The sequence below is a fragment of the Solanum stenotomum genome, chromosome 2 (assembly GCF_019186545.1).
Source record: "Solanum stenotomum isolate F172 chromosome 2, ASM1918654v1, whole genome shotgun sequence".
Taxonomy (NCBI): domain Eukaryota; kingdom Viridiplantae; phylum Streptophyta; class Magnoliopsida; order Solanales; family Solanaceae; genus Solanum; species Solanum stenotomum.
This window is the reverse complement of record NC_064283.1, coordinates 26584183-26605588: the sequence shown is the minus strand read 5'-3', so window position 1 is coordinate 26605588 and position 21406 is coordinate 26584183. Positions and strand designations below refer to the sequence as shown.

Genomic DNA, 21406 nt, shown 5'->3' with positions numbered 1-21406 from the left:
AAAACTCTTGTATACATATGTTCGACCATTTTTCATGGTTGAAACTTTAAAAGTTTCTTTTTAAATTTGGTTATGTATTGGAATTTCCCTATAATATTATAAATTTGATATTGGTATATGTAATTAAATATTGTGTGTATTGTATTATACGAATACCATTATAATTATGTCATTTGGAAAAATTAAGACTTAACCCTAGACTTGAATTTTAGGAAATATGAGACTTGACATATTAATTGGTATCAATATTTGGAGCTTGATTAGAGATTTGAGTGAGTTTTTGGGTCTAGGCTAGAGGCATAGTATTATGGGTATTGTTAGTTTTGAAATCTTATTGTGATTATTTATTTGAATAGATTGCATTGACTTGGAAGCCTAACGAAAAGGGAAGACTCAAGTCACAGAGTAATTGTTCGATGTTTGAGGCAAGTGAATTTCTTGACCCTTGTTAAGTGTATAGAATCATGTATTTCCCTGTGGTTTGTGTTGGGGAGTAATACGACTTAATGATGAATTAGATTGTTCATATTGAATAATATAATATTAATGATGAAAAAGAGGTAATATAAGGCAATGTGATTAATTATTGGTGTGTGATGTATTGAAAATAGTTTGAAAGGTTTATTAATTCATTGTTGATGTTATATCACGATTGTGTTGTTGTGAATTGTTATGGAAATGATCATCTCCTCATCAATTCCGTGAACATGTCATTTGCATTGGTTTTGAGTCATAGTTGTGAAAAGTGTTATGTTAATTGAGGAAGGAATAAGAAATTAAAGAGGATGTACCATTTTAAGGGACGTGTCACGCGCCGTGACAGATATTATGATTCAAGGGACGTGTTATACGTCATATATGATTCTATTATCGAGGGTCGTGTCACACTCCGCGAAGGATGCATGGATTGATAAGTCCCCCATGGGTCCTAGACTGAGAGACGGTGAGTTTGTATCGCTAGGTCAGGCATGCATCACTATACTTGACATTACATTTCATTGCATTGTGCATCTTTTATCATTTGTGAATTTACGAGTACTTACTTGTGAAACTTGTGATTGGTGAACTTGATATTGTGTGTTGCTCACCTGTAATTGTTAAAGTGATGTGGTTGAACTATACGTTATGCGAGTTGTGAACTATTAGGTTTGGGCTGGTTTTCATGCATGTTGTAGTTGTGGAGGTCTGGTTGGGATGTAAAGAGTACCCGTATTTTATACCCTTAGCTTTAGTTTTAGGAGTTTACTTGTTGAGTGTCGTGTGGTTTGGTACTCACCCCTTGCTTTTTCATTTGTGTAGGTTACGTGCCAAGATCATCATGATACTCTCTCTTCTCTTCTTATATGAGGCTTCCTGTGGAGATTTGTGAGGTAGCTGTTTGTCATCTTAGCGGAATCTCTTACTCCTATTTATGATTTTGTTCTACTTTAAAGACAACATTATTTGAGACTTACGTATTTTCGTTCAAATCTATTCTAACACATTAAATACTTGTGCACATAACAATCATGTTTTGGGGATTTAGTTAAGTTGTCCTGTTATCCACATTAGTAATTGTTATTAAACTTTTATTATTATTTTGTTTCTGCATTTTATCGTAATGATTGGGTTTTAGGTTGACTTGTCTTGGTGTGATAATACGAGTGCCGTCACATCCATTTTTGGTTTGTGACAAATGGTATCGGAGCCCAGGTTCATAGGTCGCATGTGTGCACAAGCCAAGTCTAGTAGAGTCTCGAGAATTGACGTTGAGATGTCTGTTGCTTATGACTATGGTGACTTTTAGGAAAAATCTTCACTTCTTGAATCACTATCGTGCATCCTTTATCCGTTCTGATTCTTATTGTTTATTCCATTCTCTCTCACTTATATATAATGATGAGCCATGCATGGTTCTTCATGTGAGCAGTTGGTGTGTCATGTATGCTTGGATGCTAGACTTGATACTAAGGTGTAAGTGATAGACTTATGGAAATAATGTGTGGACAGATTTAGAATGTTCGGCAATTTGAAGGGATTAAGTAAGGTTATGGCTCGATGATACATTTTAAGGATATTTGAATAATTAGGTTGAACAATGGTTTGAGGGACTTCATAATCGTGTTATCTTTTTCAGGTTAGTTATCCCATAGAGGGAATAATACTTGTGTGGTATAGGATATATCTAGAGTAGTTTAACAATTGAAAGTTGAATGATTAAAGGGATGGCTAGATAATGAACACTATAACTTTGGAAACTATAATTTGTAAAGTTATCATAACATGTATAAGTTGCTTAGCAAATAATGAGAATGATGTTGCGCCAATTGAGGTCAGAATCTTTACTGCGGTTTCATAGATTGAATCTATAACAAATAGGGTCATGATACAACTAGTACAACAGTACCGATGTTACTTGGTTAGAGTTATGGAGTGTGTTACTTATGTGATCTACCTAATCTAAGAAAGAATGTGTATCACTTAGGCTAGAGATAGAACAAATTTGGTAATGTTTGCAATTATTCAATGGATAGAAATGTGCAGGCTATTTGGTATGATCTTTTCAATAGGCATGATGTGTTCTAGTGGTGGATCTAACAGACTTTCATGGTGTGGTACTAGTGGTATATGGAAGTACGTTGATTGTTAAGTAAGAAACTAACTATTCAATGAGTCATTAGTTGTATCACATGGTCATATAAGGAGAGTCGATGTTGCATTCACATTTGAGAAATCAACTAGTTTGTTGCTATGAACGCTTGGGTTAACCATTCTTTATAAGAAAGATTTTAGTGGTGGATCTTTGGTACGGTATTAATGAATTTAGGTTGTGAAGTGCATCCTGAGGATTCTAAATGAGGACTAGTGATTTCATCGTAAGCTCCAAAGGATTAGATTGATGTCGAATGGACAAACTAATGGGTAAAGAAAGTCCCAACGAGTATACTTTTGTGAAGGCAATTAAGAATGTAACACCCCGTAGCCTTAAGAGGGAAGTTTAGAATGTTTTAGGGTTCCAGGTGTCACCCACGAGGCCACCCACGCCATGTGGATGGCCCACACCCCGTAGGTGGGCAGCGTGGGTGAACTCCCTCTTGAATCTGCCTAAGGCAGTGTCCACGGGTAGAACCCAAGCCCCGTGGATGGATCCATGCCTCGTGGATGGGGTTGTAGGTCCCAAGCCCCAAGTTCATACACCCAGAACCAAACCACACCCAGACCAGCACGGGCCGTAGGTCAAACTACGTCTCGTGGGTGAGGTAGTGAGATGGTTTCAAGTGGTTAAGTTTAGGGGTACTTTGGGATTTTCCAGATTTAATTAGGATTAAGTGATGTCGTTTTACCCTAATCTAGACCACCTATATAAATACTTTAGACCCCTAAATTAAGTCATTTAAGTCATTCTCTCAACTCACCAAAAAGAAACCCAATTCCCTCTCAAATATTCTCTCTCAAAAAGAAGAAGAAGAAGAAGAGAGTTCAAGCTAGATTCAAGTCCTCCAATCTTCAAGCTTTTGAGGTCCTTGTGACTAAGGTATGATAGCTTTTCATCCGTGGACTTCTTCCATCCATGGAATTCCCTAGTTTTCCCCAATTGTGAAGATGGAATCCCCTATTCAAATTAGGGTTCCTTCCAATATTGTGGGTTATATTAATTATGGATCTAATTGAGTGGATAATGATTGTTTATGATTGAATTAGTAGTAAATCATGTTATTATGATGAAATTACATGTTTTCCATGACTAACCCTAGTCTAGTTGATGAAATTGAAGTAATGTGGATTTATGCCTTGAAAAGGAAAATTGAGGATTTAGAGATAATCTTCTAGAATTGATGATATGTATAGTAGATTGCTTGAGATTAGGGCATATAGATATGAATTGAATGAGGCTATAATATACATGTTGAATCATGATTAGTAATGCTTGAGTTTATGCCTATATGATGATATGTGATTGGAATTGTCTAAGAATAAAGCATATGAGTAGAATGCCTTGAGACTTATGCCCATATTGAGATGCTTATGAGAGGTATTGCTTTGAGGGAAAAGGCTTGTAGTCATGAATGTTGATTGCTAGGGCTTGAGAGTAAAGCTAATGTGTTGAATTATGAATGTTAAGGCTTTGAGAGTGAAGCTTATATGATAATGGTAGACTACTAGACATAATTATTGTGGAAGGATTTTACCCACCTAATCTATCTTATGAATGATTGAGTGTATGAAGTGATAGAATCACATGAGTTATGATTATATCCATGTCTAATGTAGTGAATTCTAGATGTGATGATTGAAAGAAAGTTTAGAACCTCAAGGAGGTAAAGTATGAGATTATGCATGTTTTACGAAATCTATGTAAATGCTTTAAGAACACTTTGAGAGTGAAATGTTAATTATTATGTTATTGTTGTGGGCTAATTGAAAGGTTATTCTCATGAACTCATAATGAACATGATATGAAAGGTTTCCTCACATAGAATGATTCTAGGTTGAAAGGTTTGCTCACCTAAAATGAATCTAAGTCAAAGGACTATATGATGACATGAGTCTTGAGGTGATTCCCCAAGACCTTCATATGATGAGGAGTATGAGGTGATTACCCTATATATATATATGACTCCTAAGGCAAGATGTGATTACCCATTAGCCTTTATGTTGATCATGGAGGCGAATACATATGATCCTTATTAAATGATGTGGAGGCGAATACATATATCATATCATATTGATCATGAAGGCGAATACCTATGATCCTTATAAAGTGATGTAGAGACGAATACCTACATTACACCATACATGAACATGGAGGTGAATTCCTATGAATCCTTAATATGAACATGGAGGCGATTACCTATGATTCCTTAAAATGAACATGGAGGCGAATACCTATGATTCCTTAATATGAATTATATCATGAAGAATGAATTATGTCATGAAGAATGAATTGCGTGGATTGTAGCTTGAAAGGCCTTCCATGGTATGTATGATTAGAGGTGATTCCCCTTGTCCATGAAAGATGAGCTAAATATGAGAATAAAAGATGATGAAGATGTATGATGGCCTAAAGTGGTACTTAGCGTGAGTGAAGTTATGAGTTCTCATTCATGCATTGCACAAGTATACTTTGAGGTTACTTATGAAGTGTTTTATCTTATGTTATGAAGATCTAAGTATGGATTATGCTTATGTATATGTTGTATCTCTTATGTTTATAATTATGTCTTATGTTGAGTAATGCTTATATTATGTCTATGTTGGTAATTATGCCTATGATTATGTTGTTATGCTCTTGATGATGTTATGCAAGCTATCATATTTAGTACGTTTTGTACTAACGCATACTCTTGCCTATATTCTTATCAAATGTAGGGTTCGACGACATTGAGTTTCATTCCCGTGGTTAGGTTCATAGTAGAGCAAGGATTGAAGACTTGGTGAGTCCTCATAGCATCGAGGATTTGATCACCTTTCCTTTATGACTTTTAGTTTTATGTTTAGAACTATTGTATGTGATGTGTCCCAAGATTTATTCAAGTTGTTTAGATGGTTTGAGACAAGTGTAATAGACTTCTGGTTTGCTTTTATAAAAGACTTCGATTGTTATGAAAAATGTTTTAAATTTACGCATCATTTCTATTAATTTATGTTATGATATGCTAAGGGGCCTGTATGAGGCCTCTCGGGGTCTTGTACGCCTTGTTGCATGTAGGGGTACCCCTGGATTATGACAGAGAATTTTTGTAAGTGCATATAAAATTGGGTTAGTCCTTTGAACTTAGTTGGTATAACTGGGTTTAAGGTATCATGTCGATGATAAGGTTTACTTTGAGATGATGGCATTGACTACTGAGCATAACGGTAATAAGAGTTTGTGATGAATTATGACAAGGATGCAGCCATATGATAAGGATTTTTGATTAAATGGATTCAGTATGGTAATAATGACTTACAAGTATCTAAAATTGTGGTTTGCTATTATTTGGTGAGGGGTTGGTAGTATGGAAAGTTGTAGGATGCGTTGAGACACCATTTGAATAGAATGGAAAAGAACTAGATTATTAATGGAAAAAACTAGTGGGATGTAGTTTAGCCTTCGAAAAGTGGCAAGATCAAAGATGATTACTCTAATATCAAAGGTCAAAGATGTATCTTCAGAGAGAGTGGAGAATTGGGTTCAGAGACATATGGTTCCATCTATTTCGATGTAGTTATGGTAACAGTGTCACGTGTTCATTAGATGGGTTGAAAACTATTGATAAAATTTGAGAAAGAAATCCATAGGTGTTCGGTTTGAGTGTGATAATAAGTTTTTTTTTTTATAGTTTTGAGTTTGGTAACTAATACAGTTGGAATCATAATTCAGGATTTTCATTGTCAGCCTACATTCGTAATTGTATGTTTTGTCTAGGTATGAATTGATAAGGTAAAAAATGATCAATTGCATTAGATATTAAGCATTTGAAAGGACTTATGCATGATTTAGATTGTTACTTTCAATTGTTAAAGGACCTACATAAGGGTTTCACTTAAATTTTTGGTCTGGCGTATGTGTAAAATGTCATGGATTGTTGGTCAAAGGATAAGATTGGTAAGTGAGTTAGGGAAATGAATAAGAGTTTGGTATATTGAAGAGTTCAAGGTATTTGAGATTTGCGTCATGGGAAGAATCTAAGAAAGGTGAAGGAATATGACATCTCGTACAGACCTTTGGTTCGGAGTTGAAGGTAGTAAGGATTTTTGCCTTTGAGTTTAGATGTGACTATGCAATGTGAACTGGTTTGGCACATACTTACTATGGGCTTATCAGTGACTTTTATGAAGATGGAGTTTAAGTTTGGGTGACAAATAGTGATGTGTGGAAGATTATGTGTTTTTACATTGATATGGATTGTTGGAATTATGGTAGATGACTTATGGGGGTTGCTACGGTATGGACCTACAGTTCTACATGGTTATTGATGATTTCAAGGGGATTGGAACTACTATGTTAATGTGACGACATAGACTATCGTGATTCGTTACATAGACATTTGGTAGTAAAATATAAGTTACGTGCTCATAATATACAAAATTATTGGGGTGACAAAAAAACTCTCTAAATTTTAGCATGAGGTATATGACTATTTGAATGGTAGTTGTAATTTGGTATGTGAAAGATTGTGTGAAGTTGACATTGTGCGTGATTCAATAGCTTTATCTCGATGGGAAAGTATTGTTAGATTTGAAATTAGTGCTATCAACCTTGGGTGAGACCTGTATCCGTCATGGAATGCTTACATGGAAATAGAGGGAGCCATAGTTTGGAATTTTTGGAGGTGACAATGTATTTGCTTAGAAGACTTTGATACTAGTTGTTATACCCTATTTTAACTTGAGGTCGAAATGATGTATAACATATTGGTGATTCTTATGTTATTTTAAAGAGTCGCCACCTAATTATATTTAACGATGAATTAGGACACCTATTTTGCTAAAGTTATGCTAAAATAACTCTATATTAAGGTCCGCTTAACCTTATGATATTCTAGATAAGGGTTCTAATTTATCCTAAAGGATAGGTGTAAGGCAAAGTCTAAGATCCATTAAAATAGTTAACCAGTCAAACTTAGGTCAATTAATTAAGAAAGAAAATGAGTGCTAAAGAATTTGAAAAGTCATAAGTTGGAAAATATTTCAAATTTGAAAACTCTTTTATATTTGGAAAGAACTAACTTGTGCTTTTAAAAATAAAATAAAATAATAGATGATTACTTATATTTAAAACAAGATCGTTGTACAAATATTTTTGCACTAAAATACACTAAAATATGATCCTTGTACATGAAATAAGTGCATACTTTGGAAAACATTTTTCTGAGTAAGTTGACCTTAAATAAAATATTGATGCCTTAAAAAAAAGAGGGACTAATTACTTGAGTGGATCCTTTTTAAAAAATAATTACTTATTTTATATATACTCTTTAATTATTACCATTTATAGCAATATATAACAATACTATATATTTTATTAAATTTTTCTCTCTCTCGCCTCTTTCTCTTTTTCTCTCTCAGCTTTTTAATATTTCTCTTTTTCTCGCTCCTTTCTTTTTGTTGCTCTTCTCTTACTTTCTTTTTGTTGTTTTTTCTTTCTTGCTTTCTTTTTGCTGCTCTTTCTATCTCTCTTTCTGTTGCTTTTTTTTTCCTTTTGTTTCTCTCTCTACTTTCTTTCGTAGAGTAGTCAATGATTCGTAGAATGAATAAAATTTGTGTCAATAATTAATTAATTAGACAAATAATTTAATCATAACAAATGAAGAGATATAATAAATTGCAAAATGAATTAAACTTGAATTTAAAATGTATTACACACATATTAAAGTTGAATTAGAAGAGAATTAAACATGAATGCAAAATGTAGCAAACGAAAGAACATTCTATGATCTGTAAACTGAATGAATTTGTATCAATAATGAATTTAACAAATAATTGAATCATAACAAATCAACCAATAAATTGCAAAATGAATTAAAATTGTATTTAAAAGTGTATTGCGAAAATATTAAAGTTGCATTGGAAGAGAGAATTAAGCATGAATAAAAAAACTTAACTAATGAAAGACCAGACAATGATCTATAGAGTAAATTAAACTTGTATTAATAATGAATTAAACAAGTAATACAATAGTAAAAAATAAATCAAAAAATTGCAAAATAAATTAAATTGCTTTAAAATTGTATTACACAATATTAAAGTTGAATTAGAAGAGAGAATTAAGAATGAATGAAAAACGTAACTAACAAAAGACAAGACAACGATCTATAAACTGAATTAAACACATATTAGTCATGAATAAAACTTATATCATATGTATCTTATAAATTATCTTTGCTTTTATCACTAAGAAAATGAGCGATGGTTGCAATTTGTATTAAAAATATATTGTGCATGTCTTATAAATGTATTATTAGTGTGTTACCTAAATTATTCTTGTTGGTATCCGTAAGAAATGAATGAAGTGTGCAATACGTATTATAAATGCATTATTCATGAATAAAACATGTATTATATGTGTCTTATAAATTACTTTTGGTTTGTATCACTAAGAACGTGAGTGATATTTGCAATATGTATTAAAAATGCAATGTGCATGTATTATAAATGTATTATAAGTGTGTAACCTAAATTAGTTTAGTTGATATCATTAAAAAGGGAGTGAAGTTTGCAATATGTATTATAAATATAGGATGTATTGTTCATTATTTTTGTCACGACCCGAGTCTACACCCTGGACGTGGCCGGCATTCGAAGATCATTGTTGGTCCCCAAGCGAACTCTCATCCTGGTTGATTACAAGCAGAAGACTAACTCAAGCATACGAAGCTTAAAAACTGAATAAAATTCATGAAACTGAAATACAAAGCTTTAACTCAAATGAAAATCTCTGAATAAAATAATATATTCAACTCGCCATAAAATAGGCAACTTAAGTCTCTAAAACATTTAATAAATAAATGATACAGACTTCTCAAACTCTATTGTCTATCGATGAAGCCTCTAAATGACAAAGATGGAAGTCGGGACAAGACCCACGACATCCTGACCAAACTGAAAAGTAAATGAAATCCTCCGAAAACAAGGAGGCTCACTATAGCTAACTCAAACTTCCAGATGTATCAACGAAGCTCCTGTTGATGACCCTGAATACCTGTGTCTGCATCATGAGAAGATGCAGGCCAAATGGCTCAGTACGTGGAATGTACGAGCATGTAAGAGGAATTTTAAAACATAAACATAAGCTTGAACTTTAATAAAAAGGAAACATACTTACCTCTTCTCAACTCACTCAACTCAAAGATATGATATTCGACTCTGGGTACTCCACTCAATATAAAACAACAATACACATGCAATATATGGAAAGCTTTATAAAACAGTAAAAACAACTTAGTTCGTTAAAGAAAATGCAATAACAAACTCAACTTTACTTATATAATAAAGTAATATAGTTTCTGTGGGGGTTTCTCTAACCGACAACCACCACTATGAGCCTAAGTGGCGATACAACGTCTTTTCCACGCTGCCAAAACTATCCTATACTTTGTCGTCATATAGAACGCTTAACTTAGTGGATCCACTAGCTTAACTTATGTGATCATCTTAAAAGTATGACCCATTAATACCCATGATGGTTACATAGTTTATGGAGACTTGAGTTAATATGAACTCGCATCCCTATATCGGTGCTCAATACTACTCCCAAAAATATACTTAGCTCATATGTTTTTAAAACAACTTCTTTCTTTGGTTTGAGGTAATTACTCAAAACTTAGCTTAAAAGCTCTCTTGGAATCGATGTTCCCCTTCTGGCTCAAAACTCTTTCGGAAATCTCAGTTTCCTCTCATATTAAATGTGAAAACATTTACTCTTGGGAATACTTAGTTCCCATATATAATTTTAAATAAAATAAACTTTGCTCTTACTCTTTACTCAACTTCAAAGTTTAAGTCTTAAAACAAAGTTAAAACATTTGCAAAAGACTTCTTAAAATATGGTTCATGCCGATTTGTGGACGTGAACGACTCAATGCAAAGTTTTCAATAACCATATATAGAACTCAGTACTTGAAACTCAAAAACTTCAATGATACTACTCATTTCAAGAATGCTTAACTCGGGGTTCATGCGGAATTATGAGCATGAACTACTCAACTCAAGATTGTTCGACTTATAGGGTTCATGCAGAATTATGGGCATGAACAATTCAACTCAAGGACTTCATGGGTAACATGTAATAGTCCCATGATTAGGAATGTAATCTCAAATGGGTTAGAAACTCAATACTTAAGACTTAGGACATGGAAATACTACTCCTCTCAATGATGCTCAATTTATGGAGTTCATGTGGAATTATGGGCATGAACGACTCGACTCAAAAGTCTACATAACTACATAGAACCCATGTATACGACTCTTCTCTTTCTCTTACTTACTTCCTCAAAACTTAACTGAAATCGATGATGGATCTCAAAGGATTCACAATTGAACTTAAAGACTTTCTTGAACTCTACTCTTAACTCTCTCTTGAATGTGAATTATGAATTCAAGAGTTATGGTTCATGATACGAAGGATCTAGGTGATAGTGTAGACTCATGAATACATTCTCCTCACTCTCATGCTCACTTACTTGAATCTTGAAACAAGTTATTAGAAGTTGTAGAAGACTCCTTAAAGGACTCAAAGGGACTTTCTCAAAAAAAATGTTTGAGAGAACTCTCAATACTTGACTCTTAACTTCTCTTGACTTCGATCTTAACTTTCCTTGAATTGGATTATGGATTCAAGGATCATGATCTCATATTTATGGATTATTTCATGATGTTTAGATGTACCTAAGAGTGTTGGAATCAACTAGAAAATATTGGTACATTGCTAAGGAACTAGTACGAAAAGATGAGAAACGAATGGGGAGAACTGGCATCCCTTTAGCTTGCTAGTGTTGATTTAATCAAAGGTTTTTCTTATTCTCTTTTATATTCATGATTTCCAGTAGTTTAATTTATAATAAACACTAGTTATGACTAGCTAAATTCATAACTAGGGTTATCAAACTTAGGTTAGGGATGATGATGAATGTTGTACAATAATATATCCATTTATAAAAGAGTGATCATTGTGTATTATGTTCCATTAATACATAGCACTTTCTTTAAGGATAATGTTAACAATTGATAAAGGAAATTGTCTATATTCTAACCTGCTTGACTATAGAGGTGACTAATGAGTCTGAGATTTTGACTCATTTACGGCTTTGTTTTCATGGTTTAAGTGTCCTCAAATGCCTAATTTATTCTCTAAACTGATGTTAAAGTGGTAATTTGCAGCAACGAAGGTTAAGGAGTAAGGCAAGGACATTATTAGGCAAATAGAAGCGAAAAAGCTGAAGAAGTTGAAGGAAGACAGTCCTGGTGATCGCCAAGAGCACTCGGCGAGCCGCCAAGTGGCTCTTTGAATATTGTGCTTGATGACACCTAGAATTTTCCCCATTGGTCTGATTGATTGATTGAAGCATGTGATTGAAATGATCTTAGGCAAAAGTTTTGAAGAGTGAAACAAATTGATAGTATACCTCTTTGTTGCCACCTTGTGAGAGGTGTGAACCGTGCTTGACACCTTTTGAGCCTATCCTTATGGATAAAAAATGTAACTAATAAAACACCAAACAATGATCTATAGAGTGAATTAAACGTATATCAATAATGATTTAAACAAGTAATCTAATAGTAACAAATAATAAACTACAAAATGAATTAAATTTGCATTAAAAGTGTATTACACAATATTAAAGTTGAATTAGAAGAAAAATTAACAATAAATGAAAAACGTTACTAACGAAAGACAAGACAATAATATATAGATTGAATTAAATTTGTATTATTCATGAATAAAACATGTATTATATGTGTCTTATAAATTATTTTAGTTTGCATCACTAAGAACATGAGTGTTGTTTGCAATATGTATTGTGCATATGTTATTAATGGATTACAAGTGTGTTACTTAAATTATTTTGGTTGATATCACTAAAAAAGGAGTGAAGTTTGTAATATGTATTATAAATGTATTGTTCGTGATGTTAATATAATTTTAATACAATTAAAAACATATCTAATACAACTTTAATACAATCGCGATACCGTTCCATAAACTTCACCTTTTTCGAGTTTCAATCTAATATTTCTCCTAAAATCAATTATAAACTTAACCAAACCCTCTTAAAATTGAAATATAAACTCCAAACGACATTTTCAATTATTTGTAGGAATAACCTATCCAAACTAATCACAAATTCATAAAATTCAAATAATGAATTCAAAATTTGAAGCTTTATAATAACCATCAATGGTGAACTCTTGTTGCTATAATTTTAAAGATTTGAAATTTCTATTTGAGAACATAATATTGTATGATTTTTTTATTTTTCTATTCCTCTTCTCGTCGTGTTTTTGGGTAAAAATAGTGAAATATGGGGAAAAAACTGATTTAAAAATGATTATTTGAATAAAAATTTCAAAAAAGAAGAAGAAGAATAAAAAAAGAAAGGAGGAAGAGAAAGAATGACACAGAAAGAGACGCCAAAGAAGAAGAATAAAAAAAGAAGAGGAGGAAGAGAAAAAGTGCAGAGAAAGAGGCAAAGGAAGATAAACAGTACAATTTTTTAATTCTAAAAAATTGTTATATTTAGTTAGAAAAATTATATTGCCATAGATGGTAATTATTTTTTTAATATTGCATATTTATGTGATTTACCCAAAAAAGAGCTTCCGTAACTATATTGATTTGTTTCTAATTGGAGGTACCATATCTCAAACATCTATATTATGTTAGCTATTTGTGAATTCAAAAACAACATATTCAAGTCACATAAGCAAGATTAACATATATATATATATATATATATATATTATATATATATTAAAATAAATAAACTAATTAATGTTAAAATATAAGTAGCCATGAGTGGCTCCAAGCAAGGCTTGCTTGTTTTGCTTGCTATTCGGGTAGTCTAAGATGTCGACTTCATATGCGAATATGATGGTAACGTCAAGTCTAGGAGACTCAAAATTTACTAGAGTCTTGAATCAAGACTCCATTTTTGGTCCCAAAGTTCATGCAAGTAAAAAGAGGGTAAAGAAATTAGTAAGACGATTCAACTTTAATTGATAGTAAATAAATCAAATATATATATAAATAAATATATATATATATATATATATATATTATCCCTAACACAAGATATGCAAGCGCCAAATAATAGACACATTTATCTATTGAAGACTTTTAAAACCAATAACAAATATATTTTGAGTATAAGCTAAATCTCAAACCCATCAAATTTAAACTAGAAGTGAAATATTATTTCTATGAAGCACGAATAATGAAAAATGACAGATCTACCTTATACTTGAGAATTGAGATAATAGTGACTAAAAACACTAAAAATATGTGCACAAGAACATGAAGTTGAACTGCAAATGGGTTTGTATAAGCATGATCAACACAATATTTTAAAATAAATAAAAAAACAACCATCTTTTATTGAAATATGTTTCTGCCTAAAGAAAATACAAACAAACATAAACTACAAAATCCATATTATATGAGAACCAAATGAATATTCACTTACGATTTAATTTTTTTGTTGAAACTGAAGTGAAAGCAACAAGTAAAGCGACTTATGCCGTCAACCTCAATTGAACCCTAATATTTGCCGAAAATGGTCAATCAGGCCACTGGTCAGCCTGTTCTTTTGGCTGACCAGTCACCCTTCACTACTATCGACAACAATTTTCCTTCATTACCACAAAAGACCCTTATCGAGCCTATTTTGCCTAGAGTTTCTTCGCCTGCCAAAGAAACCCCACCACCTTTGGAACTTTATGTCAAACTTCTGAAACCTTTAACAATTAATGCTCCAAAGACACAGAGTAATCAATCAATTGAACCTATTCCTATTAAAAAGCTGTACTACATCAATGTTATTCCTCGAGTTATGTGGAATGAGGAAGAAGTGGATCGAATGATTGTAATTGAAGAGTTACAATATGCAATAATAGGGAAAATTTCCTATGGATGGCCTGAATTAGAGGATCTTCGCATCCAAATCCCTATACAACTCAAAGTGAAAGGAGATTGCAGGATTGGTTTCTTGAGAAATCGTCACATTCTTATGAGATTCAACTTGATTATTAAGGATTTCGTTAATGGTATGTCCAAGAATGTCTACTATATCAATGATAAGGATGGTTATTCCTATCAAATGAGACCCCTAATCTATGATGCTAAATTCTAGATTGAAGAGGAAACATCTCAAGCAATGGCATGGATCTCTTTCCCTGACCTCAAGCCAACTTTATTTATGAAAGAGTCACTATTTCCACTCGCAACTGCAGTAGGGAAACCGATTCATTTGGATTTGGCAACGGTAAATAAAACAAGACCTAATTGTGCTAAGGTCAAGGTGCAAGTGGAACTTTTGGCTGATTTACCTTAAGTATGTGGAGACGAAGATTGTTAAATCCACCACAAAGGAATCAAGGGTTGAACAGGTGAAGATTAAGTACGATTTTTTACCTAAATATTGCAAGAAGTGCATGTTACAAGGTCACAATGAGCAAGAATGTAGGGTACTTCATCATGATCTTAAACAGGTGCAACTAGAAAACGAGGAAAAAGACATTAATGATCATAATGAAAAAGTGGAGACCACCCCATCAAGGAAACAAGCAGGGAGAAACACCTACCAAAGGCATCAATGGAACCCAACCAACAGAAGGTTCATCAACAAGGGTTATCTTAGTGAAAAAGCTATATTACCAGATAAAGTGATTACCAATGATAACCCCTTTGAAGCACTTACAGAAGAAGGGGATGATCACATTTCTGTTAATAATACAAATATTACTTCAATATCTAAAGCTCAAGGAATTAATAAGCAAGGGGAAATATTTGAGAATCAAATGTCCACCAAGGAATGGATATCCAGTTCATTCCATAGCCATGGAAATGAGAAGCAAGCAACACTACCAGTAAGCATCACAAGCAATACTGTAGATGAAAATCAAAGGAAATCAACGGTAAACAATGGAGAAAAATACAAATAGCAAAAGAACATAGTAATGATTGCATCCTTACATCTCCTGCCGACTCATGGGGTGAACAAAGTCCTGCAAACAATCAGCAAAGTGGTCAGCAAACCCATCAGAAATAAGCAAGCAGTACATGCGATCCTGCAGATCAACAACAAAGGAAGTTGGTGGAAAACACAGGAGGAAAACAGCGAACAACAGAAGAATACGACTTGGGTGGTGATCAACTAAAGAGCCTTGCAAATAATCAGCAATGTGGTGAGCATTTCCGTCAGATTCATGCAACATAAATTATAACTACTAATGCACAAGTTGGGGAGATGAAGTAATGGAGGACATAAGACAATAACAATGCTATAGGGATAGTGCACTAACAATAGTGGATATCCTGTGGTTAGGTGGAAGCAATAGAAGAAGACAACATCACGGACCAGCATAAAGAACAAATACATAGAGATGCTTATTTGTACCCAAGAGTTATTAAAAACCTTCAAGTATGCAAGGAAGGGGGAAAAGCAAGGAAATGGAGAGGTTCCTCAACCTATTAGATTGCAACCCAAGAGAGAAGGGTCTCAACCAATGAAGAAATGATGAAAGCATTTATATGGAATATTAGATTTGTTAAGTCACAAAAGGCTTTTCAGAGAGTACAAATGTTGAACAAATACCATAAATTTTCTTTCATGGCACTTCTTGAACATTTTCAACACACTAAGCACATAAATAGATACAGAAGCAGACTACATATGCCTTTAATGTTTCATAACTGTAATGGAAAAATTTGGTTGTTTGTGAACCATGGTTTTACAACTACTTTGATTAGTGATACTAAGTAGCAATCATCCCTGAATTTGTGTAACCAGACACTTGGTATTTATTTCTTGGTGACTATTGTTTATGGAAAGTGTGATAAAAATATGAGGATGGACCTATGGGATAATATTCTTTCTTTATCCAATGGAATCAATAGGCCCTGGATCTTAGGAGGAGATTTCAATGTTGTTTTGAATGGTGCATAAAAGATAGGAAGAATCCCAGTGGTTGCTGCTGATGTTGAAGATTTCAATATTTGTGTTGAAGCATGTGATGTTTTGCAAATTCAATGTAAGGGTAGCCCATTTACTTGGTGGAATAGTAGAGCAGGTGATAATTGCATCTTCGAAAGGCTTGATAGAGTTTTTTCGAACTCTGAGTTTCAGGGATTGTATTCTCATTTAGAAGTGGAACATCTGACTAGAGATAGCTCAGATCATGCCCCCTTACTATAAGTTGTGAGAACAGAAATAGCAGGCTCTAAAGGCCTTTCAAGGTCTTAAAGTTTTGGACAAAGCATGAAGATTTCAAAGAAGTAGTCCGGAGGGGTTGGGATTCAAGCTTTACGAATAAACCCTTTCTTGACTATAAAAGGAAGATCAAGCAGGTGAAAAAAACTCTCACTATATGGAGTAGACAGGCATATGGGGCTATCTTTCAACAACTACTCATCAGGGAAGACATAGCCAAACTGAAAGAGAAACTATTTGAAGAGTTCCCCTCTTAAGAGAATAGAGCAATCATGCAAAGAGCAAAAGCTGAGTACACCAGATATCTACATTTGGAGGAAAGCTACTGACAACAGAAAGCTGGATATGATTGGTTTGAAAATGGAGATTGAAATACTAAATTATTCCACATCATAGTGAAAGGGAGAAGAAACAGGTTGAAGGTGACAAGATCTATTAATGAGCCGGGTTGTTGGGTAGAGGAAAAAGACCAAATTGTTAATGAAGAAATTGACTATTATCAAAAACAATTCACTCAAGAGAGGGATGCATATGATTTTTCACTATTGCATCACATTCCAGAACTAGTTACAGAGGAGGACAATGTAGTTTTAGGGGCAATACTAGTTGAATCAGAGATAAGGAAGACAGTCTTCAGCTTAAATGGTGACAGTGCTTGTGGGCCAGATGTTTTATCAGGAAAGTTTTTTCACTCTTGCTGGGATATAGTAGGTGTTGATGTGGGTAGGATGGTGGAAGAGTTCTTTACAGGAAACACCCTCCCAAAGTCCATTACTCATACTAATCTAGTACTCATCCCGAAAAAATATAATGTGCAGTCTTTTTTAGACCTGAGGCCTATTAGCTTAAGTAACTTTGTTAATAAGATTTTATTAAGAATTGTGCATGATATATTGGAGAATATTCTTCCCAAATTGATTTCTCCTAACCAGTCTGGTTTTTTCAAAGGGAGAAATATCGTTGAGAATGTGCTCTTAACACATGAATTGGTTGCTGATATATGGAAAAGAGAAAAACCTTCTATTGTAATCTTGAAGCTAGATATGGCTAAGGCCTATGACAGAGTATCCTAGTTTTTTTAATGAAGGTTCTTAGAAAGATGGATTTCTCTAATGGGGTAGTAGATGTGATTTGGAGATTGATATCTAATAATTACTACTTTATTCTGTTAAATGGCCAACCTGTTAATTTTTTCATTCTACTAGGGGGTTAAACAAGGGGATCCCCTTTCCCCTACTTCATTTATCTTATATGTTGAAGTTCTAACTAGAGCTCTTAATCATCTTTGTGAAGATAATGCCTTTGTGGGTTATGGTATGCCTAAGTGGAGCTTAAACCTCAATCACTTAGCATATGCAGATGACACTATCATTTTAGCCTCATCTAATAAGCACTCTATTGGAAAGATTATGATGATTTTGTAGGAGTATGAGCTGGAATCAGGGCAAAAGGCGAATAAGGATAAGAGTCTCTTCTATATGCATCAAAATTCTTCTATGGAGGTTGTGCAGCAGATGGAATTGGATACATGTATGACCAAAAGGAACGTTTCCTCTTAAATACCTAGGATGTCCCATTACACATTCAAAGAAAAAGAAGGAGCACTATGATGATTTGTTGGACAGAGTAAGGAGTAAACTCCAAGCATAGAAGGGTAGGCTTTTATCATATGGAGGAAAGGAAGTTTTACTATAAAAATGTTCTACGGAGCATCCCAATTTATTTTCTTTTAGCTATTGTTTTTAAAGAATTACAAAGAATTTTTGCAAAATTTTTGCAAAATTCTTTTGGCATTCCAAAGAGACAGGAAGGAGCAAACACTGATCTATATGGAATAAGGTTTGTTTGCCAAAGGATGAGCGGGGTTTAGGGTTCAGATCCTTAAAAAATGTTTCTCAAGCAATGTATGCTAATTTGTGGTGGAGGTTCAGGACACAAACTAATTTGTGGTCTAACTATTTATGGAATAAACACTGCAAGAAACAGATTCCTACATTGGTGCAATGAAGAGGTGGATCTCAAGTGTGGAAAGCAATGCTGGAGAACAGGGAAAAGATTGAGTCTTTTTTATGGTGGGAACCAAGAAATGGAACCTCAACAATTTGGTTTGATAAGTAGACCAACTCTGATCCTATATTTCTTCATTCAATAGAGGTACAATATTGCCATCCTATAAATGATGTTGGTGATTTCATTAAAGAGGATGGTTGGGATTATGGTGCAATGCAAGATGTATTCCCAGAACATGTCATTGAACATGTTCGAGATACTATGAGATTTGGTCAATTTGAGAATGTAATGGACAAGCCATGGTGGACTAAAAATAGTATGGGCAAATTCACTACTAAGAGTGCTTTGGAAATTTCAAGGCAAAGAATGGATGTAAATAAAGATCTAAAGGCAATATGGAGTAAAAGATTACCCTTCAAATTCTCTATTCTTTCTTGGATAATCTGGTTGGGTAAGGTTCATGTATCAACTCTTTTGCATTTGTGGAATCCTAATATCTCTGAGGATTGTGGATGTTGTAATAGTTCAGGTAGATAAACAATAGAACATTTATTTCTCAAAGGGGAAGTGGCAGATATAGTGTGGATTCACTACTGTAGGGCAACTGGTATTATTGATCAAAGACTTAAATTAAAGCAAACTATGAGAATGTGGAGAAATATTGAAGGTAATAGTAAGCTACGAGAAGTTTTCAAGGTACTTCCTATCATCCTTTTCTGGGTTTTTGTGGGAAAGAAGAAATACCATCCTACATGGTGGTTCATACCATGAAAAGAAGGTATACTGGGAATTCAATGACACTATTTTGAAGTTTGTTAAGGTCATATTCAATTTAAATATACAAGGGAGAAGATGGATAGATATTATTGATGCTTTGCAGAACAATAGAACTACCTCTGTAACCAGAATTGTAAAATGGGTTCCCCCTCCCAATCCTTGGTTTAAAGAAACACTGATGGTTCCTCAAGAGGGAACCTGTACCTAGTTCTTTTGCTTTTTGTATTAGAAATGGGGAAGGAGATTTGGTAGTTGCAAGAGTCTCAAGAATTAAGGACACTACCAGCCTTAAAGCATAAGCTACAACAATATGAGGGTGCTTCCTCTACTGTAAAGACAATGCTATCCAACATATCATTATAGAATCAAATTCTTGGATTATGGTGCAAATTCTTCAGGGAAACTAGGAGGTCCCATGGAGTGTGACAATGAAGGTCAACTCCATAAGAGCACTAATGTGTAATATATCAGTAAGTGTAATACATTCCTTTAGGGAAGGTAATACTCTCACTGATTTTTTTACTAACTTAGTTTTGATTTTGTCTCATGATATCAAAATTCAAGGAAGATATAACAATACTTTTATAACGGGATATGCAAAACAATAACAATAAGGCAACTTACTATAGATGTTGGAAGCACCTGTTTATGGGCATCAACATCTGGTAGTTTGTGATCTTAGTGTTTCTGTTAGTAAATCCTGCAACAAAATTCAAATGGTTATCAAACACTCTCCCGTTGAAACGATTTGATCGATAGGTGGTATTATCTTAAAAAGCTCACTCCATTGACTTAAAAATTGATAAAAAAAGGAATACAAAGTAGACACCATTGGACTTACTGGAAAATGTTGCAGATGGTTTGAATAGGGATGTAGAACATTGACCATGTTTACAAAGTTTGCTTCACAGATAACATTGAAAACATGATGCAAAGAAGTCAATTTGTGCATTGGGTTCCGTTTTAACATTAGAGTAAGGAGTTACAATAAAGGAAAACGTGATACCTATTGTTCGAAGTGATTTCTTTGGATGCAAACACCTACACCCAGTGAGACCTTGGGGTGTTAATGGTACGAGTATCCAAACAATAGATCTACCGATTCTGATATGTAGCTCTAACTATTAAGACATCGAAACTTGTTGGCATCATAAGGTCAGGTTTTATTGTTTCTAAATCGATTCTTTTGATCTGATGGTGGTTTTAGCTTCTTAGAAGTTCATTCCATCGATCTAATGAAAAGAAGAAGAACAATTAAACACGAAGGATTCGACACTTAGCTTAAAGATAGAGCTTTGAGCTGATAGTTGAGGATGAACATCGAAGTGGAGGAGGATTTTGCCAAACCAAGTTAACAGTAGATCAAATCTACAGTTATTTCGTTTGAGGAAGATGAAGGGGTGGAGCTTTCTACCTACTTCCCTAATTATGCAGATGACTTGTCTCTTTGCCTATATTTTTGGTTTTGCTTTAATTTTTGGGCTAGGTAACTTTTGGGATTTGTCTGTTGTACCTATAATTGATTTTATTTTAATAAACTGCTTAATGCCCAGTTTTAATTAAAGAAATGAATATTCACTTGGAACCAAAAGGAACTAACTTCATGTGAAAGAAAACGCAAATACATTTTTAACACTACTTTCAAACTTCAGTATAGCTAAAGAAAAAAAATCACTCTTGAATCTTGACACATAAACTTCTTAGAGCATACATAGCATTTTAATCGCAGT

The 21406-nt window shown here is 33.7% G+C and overlaps 1 long non-coding RNA gene across 2 annotated transcripts; it reads right to left on the bottom strand.

The window, feature by feature from the left end:
• Positions 1–15272: 15272 nt before the first annotated feature.
• LOC125855442 (uncharacterized) lies at positions 15273–21119 on the bottom strand. Of its 2 annotated transcripts, none has more exons than XR_007445483.1 (5): positions 20683–21119; positions 20518–20579; positions 20301–20376; positions 15653–15684; positions 15273–15565 (listed from the first exon to the last, which is right to left on the bottom strand). It is a non-coding gene; the product is annotated as an uncharacterized LOC125855442 (long non-coding RNA). The 2 variants fall into 2 exon arrangements; XR_007445482.1 differs by having other exon boundaries at positions 20319–20376.
• Positions 21120–21406: the final 287 nt, after the last annotated feature.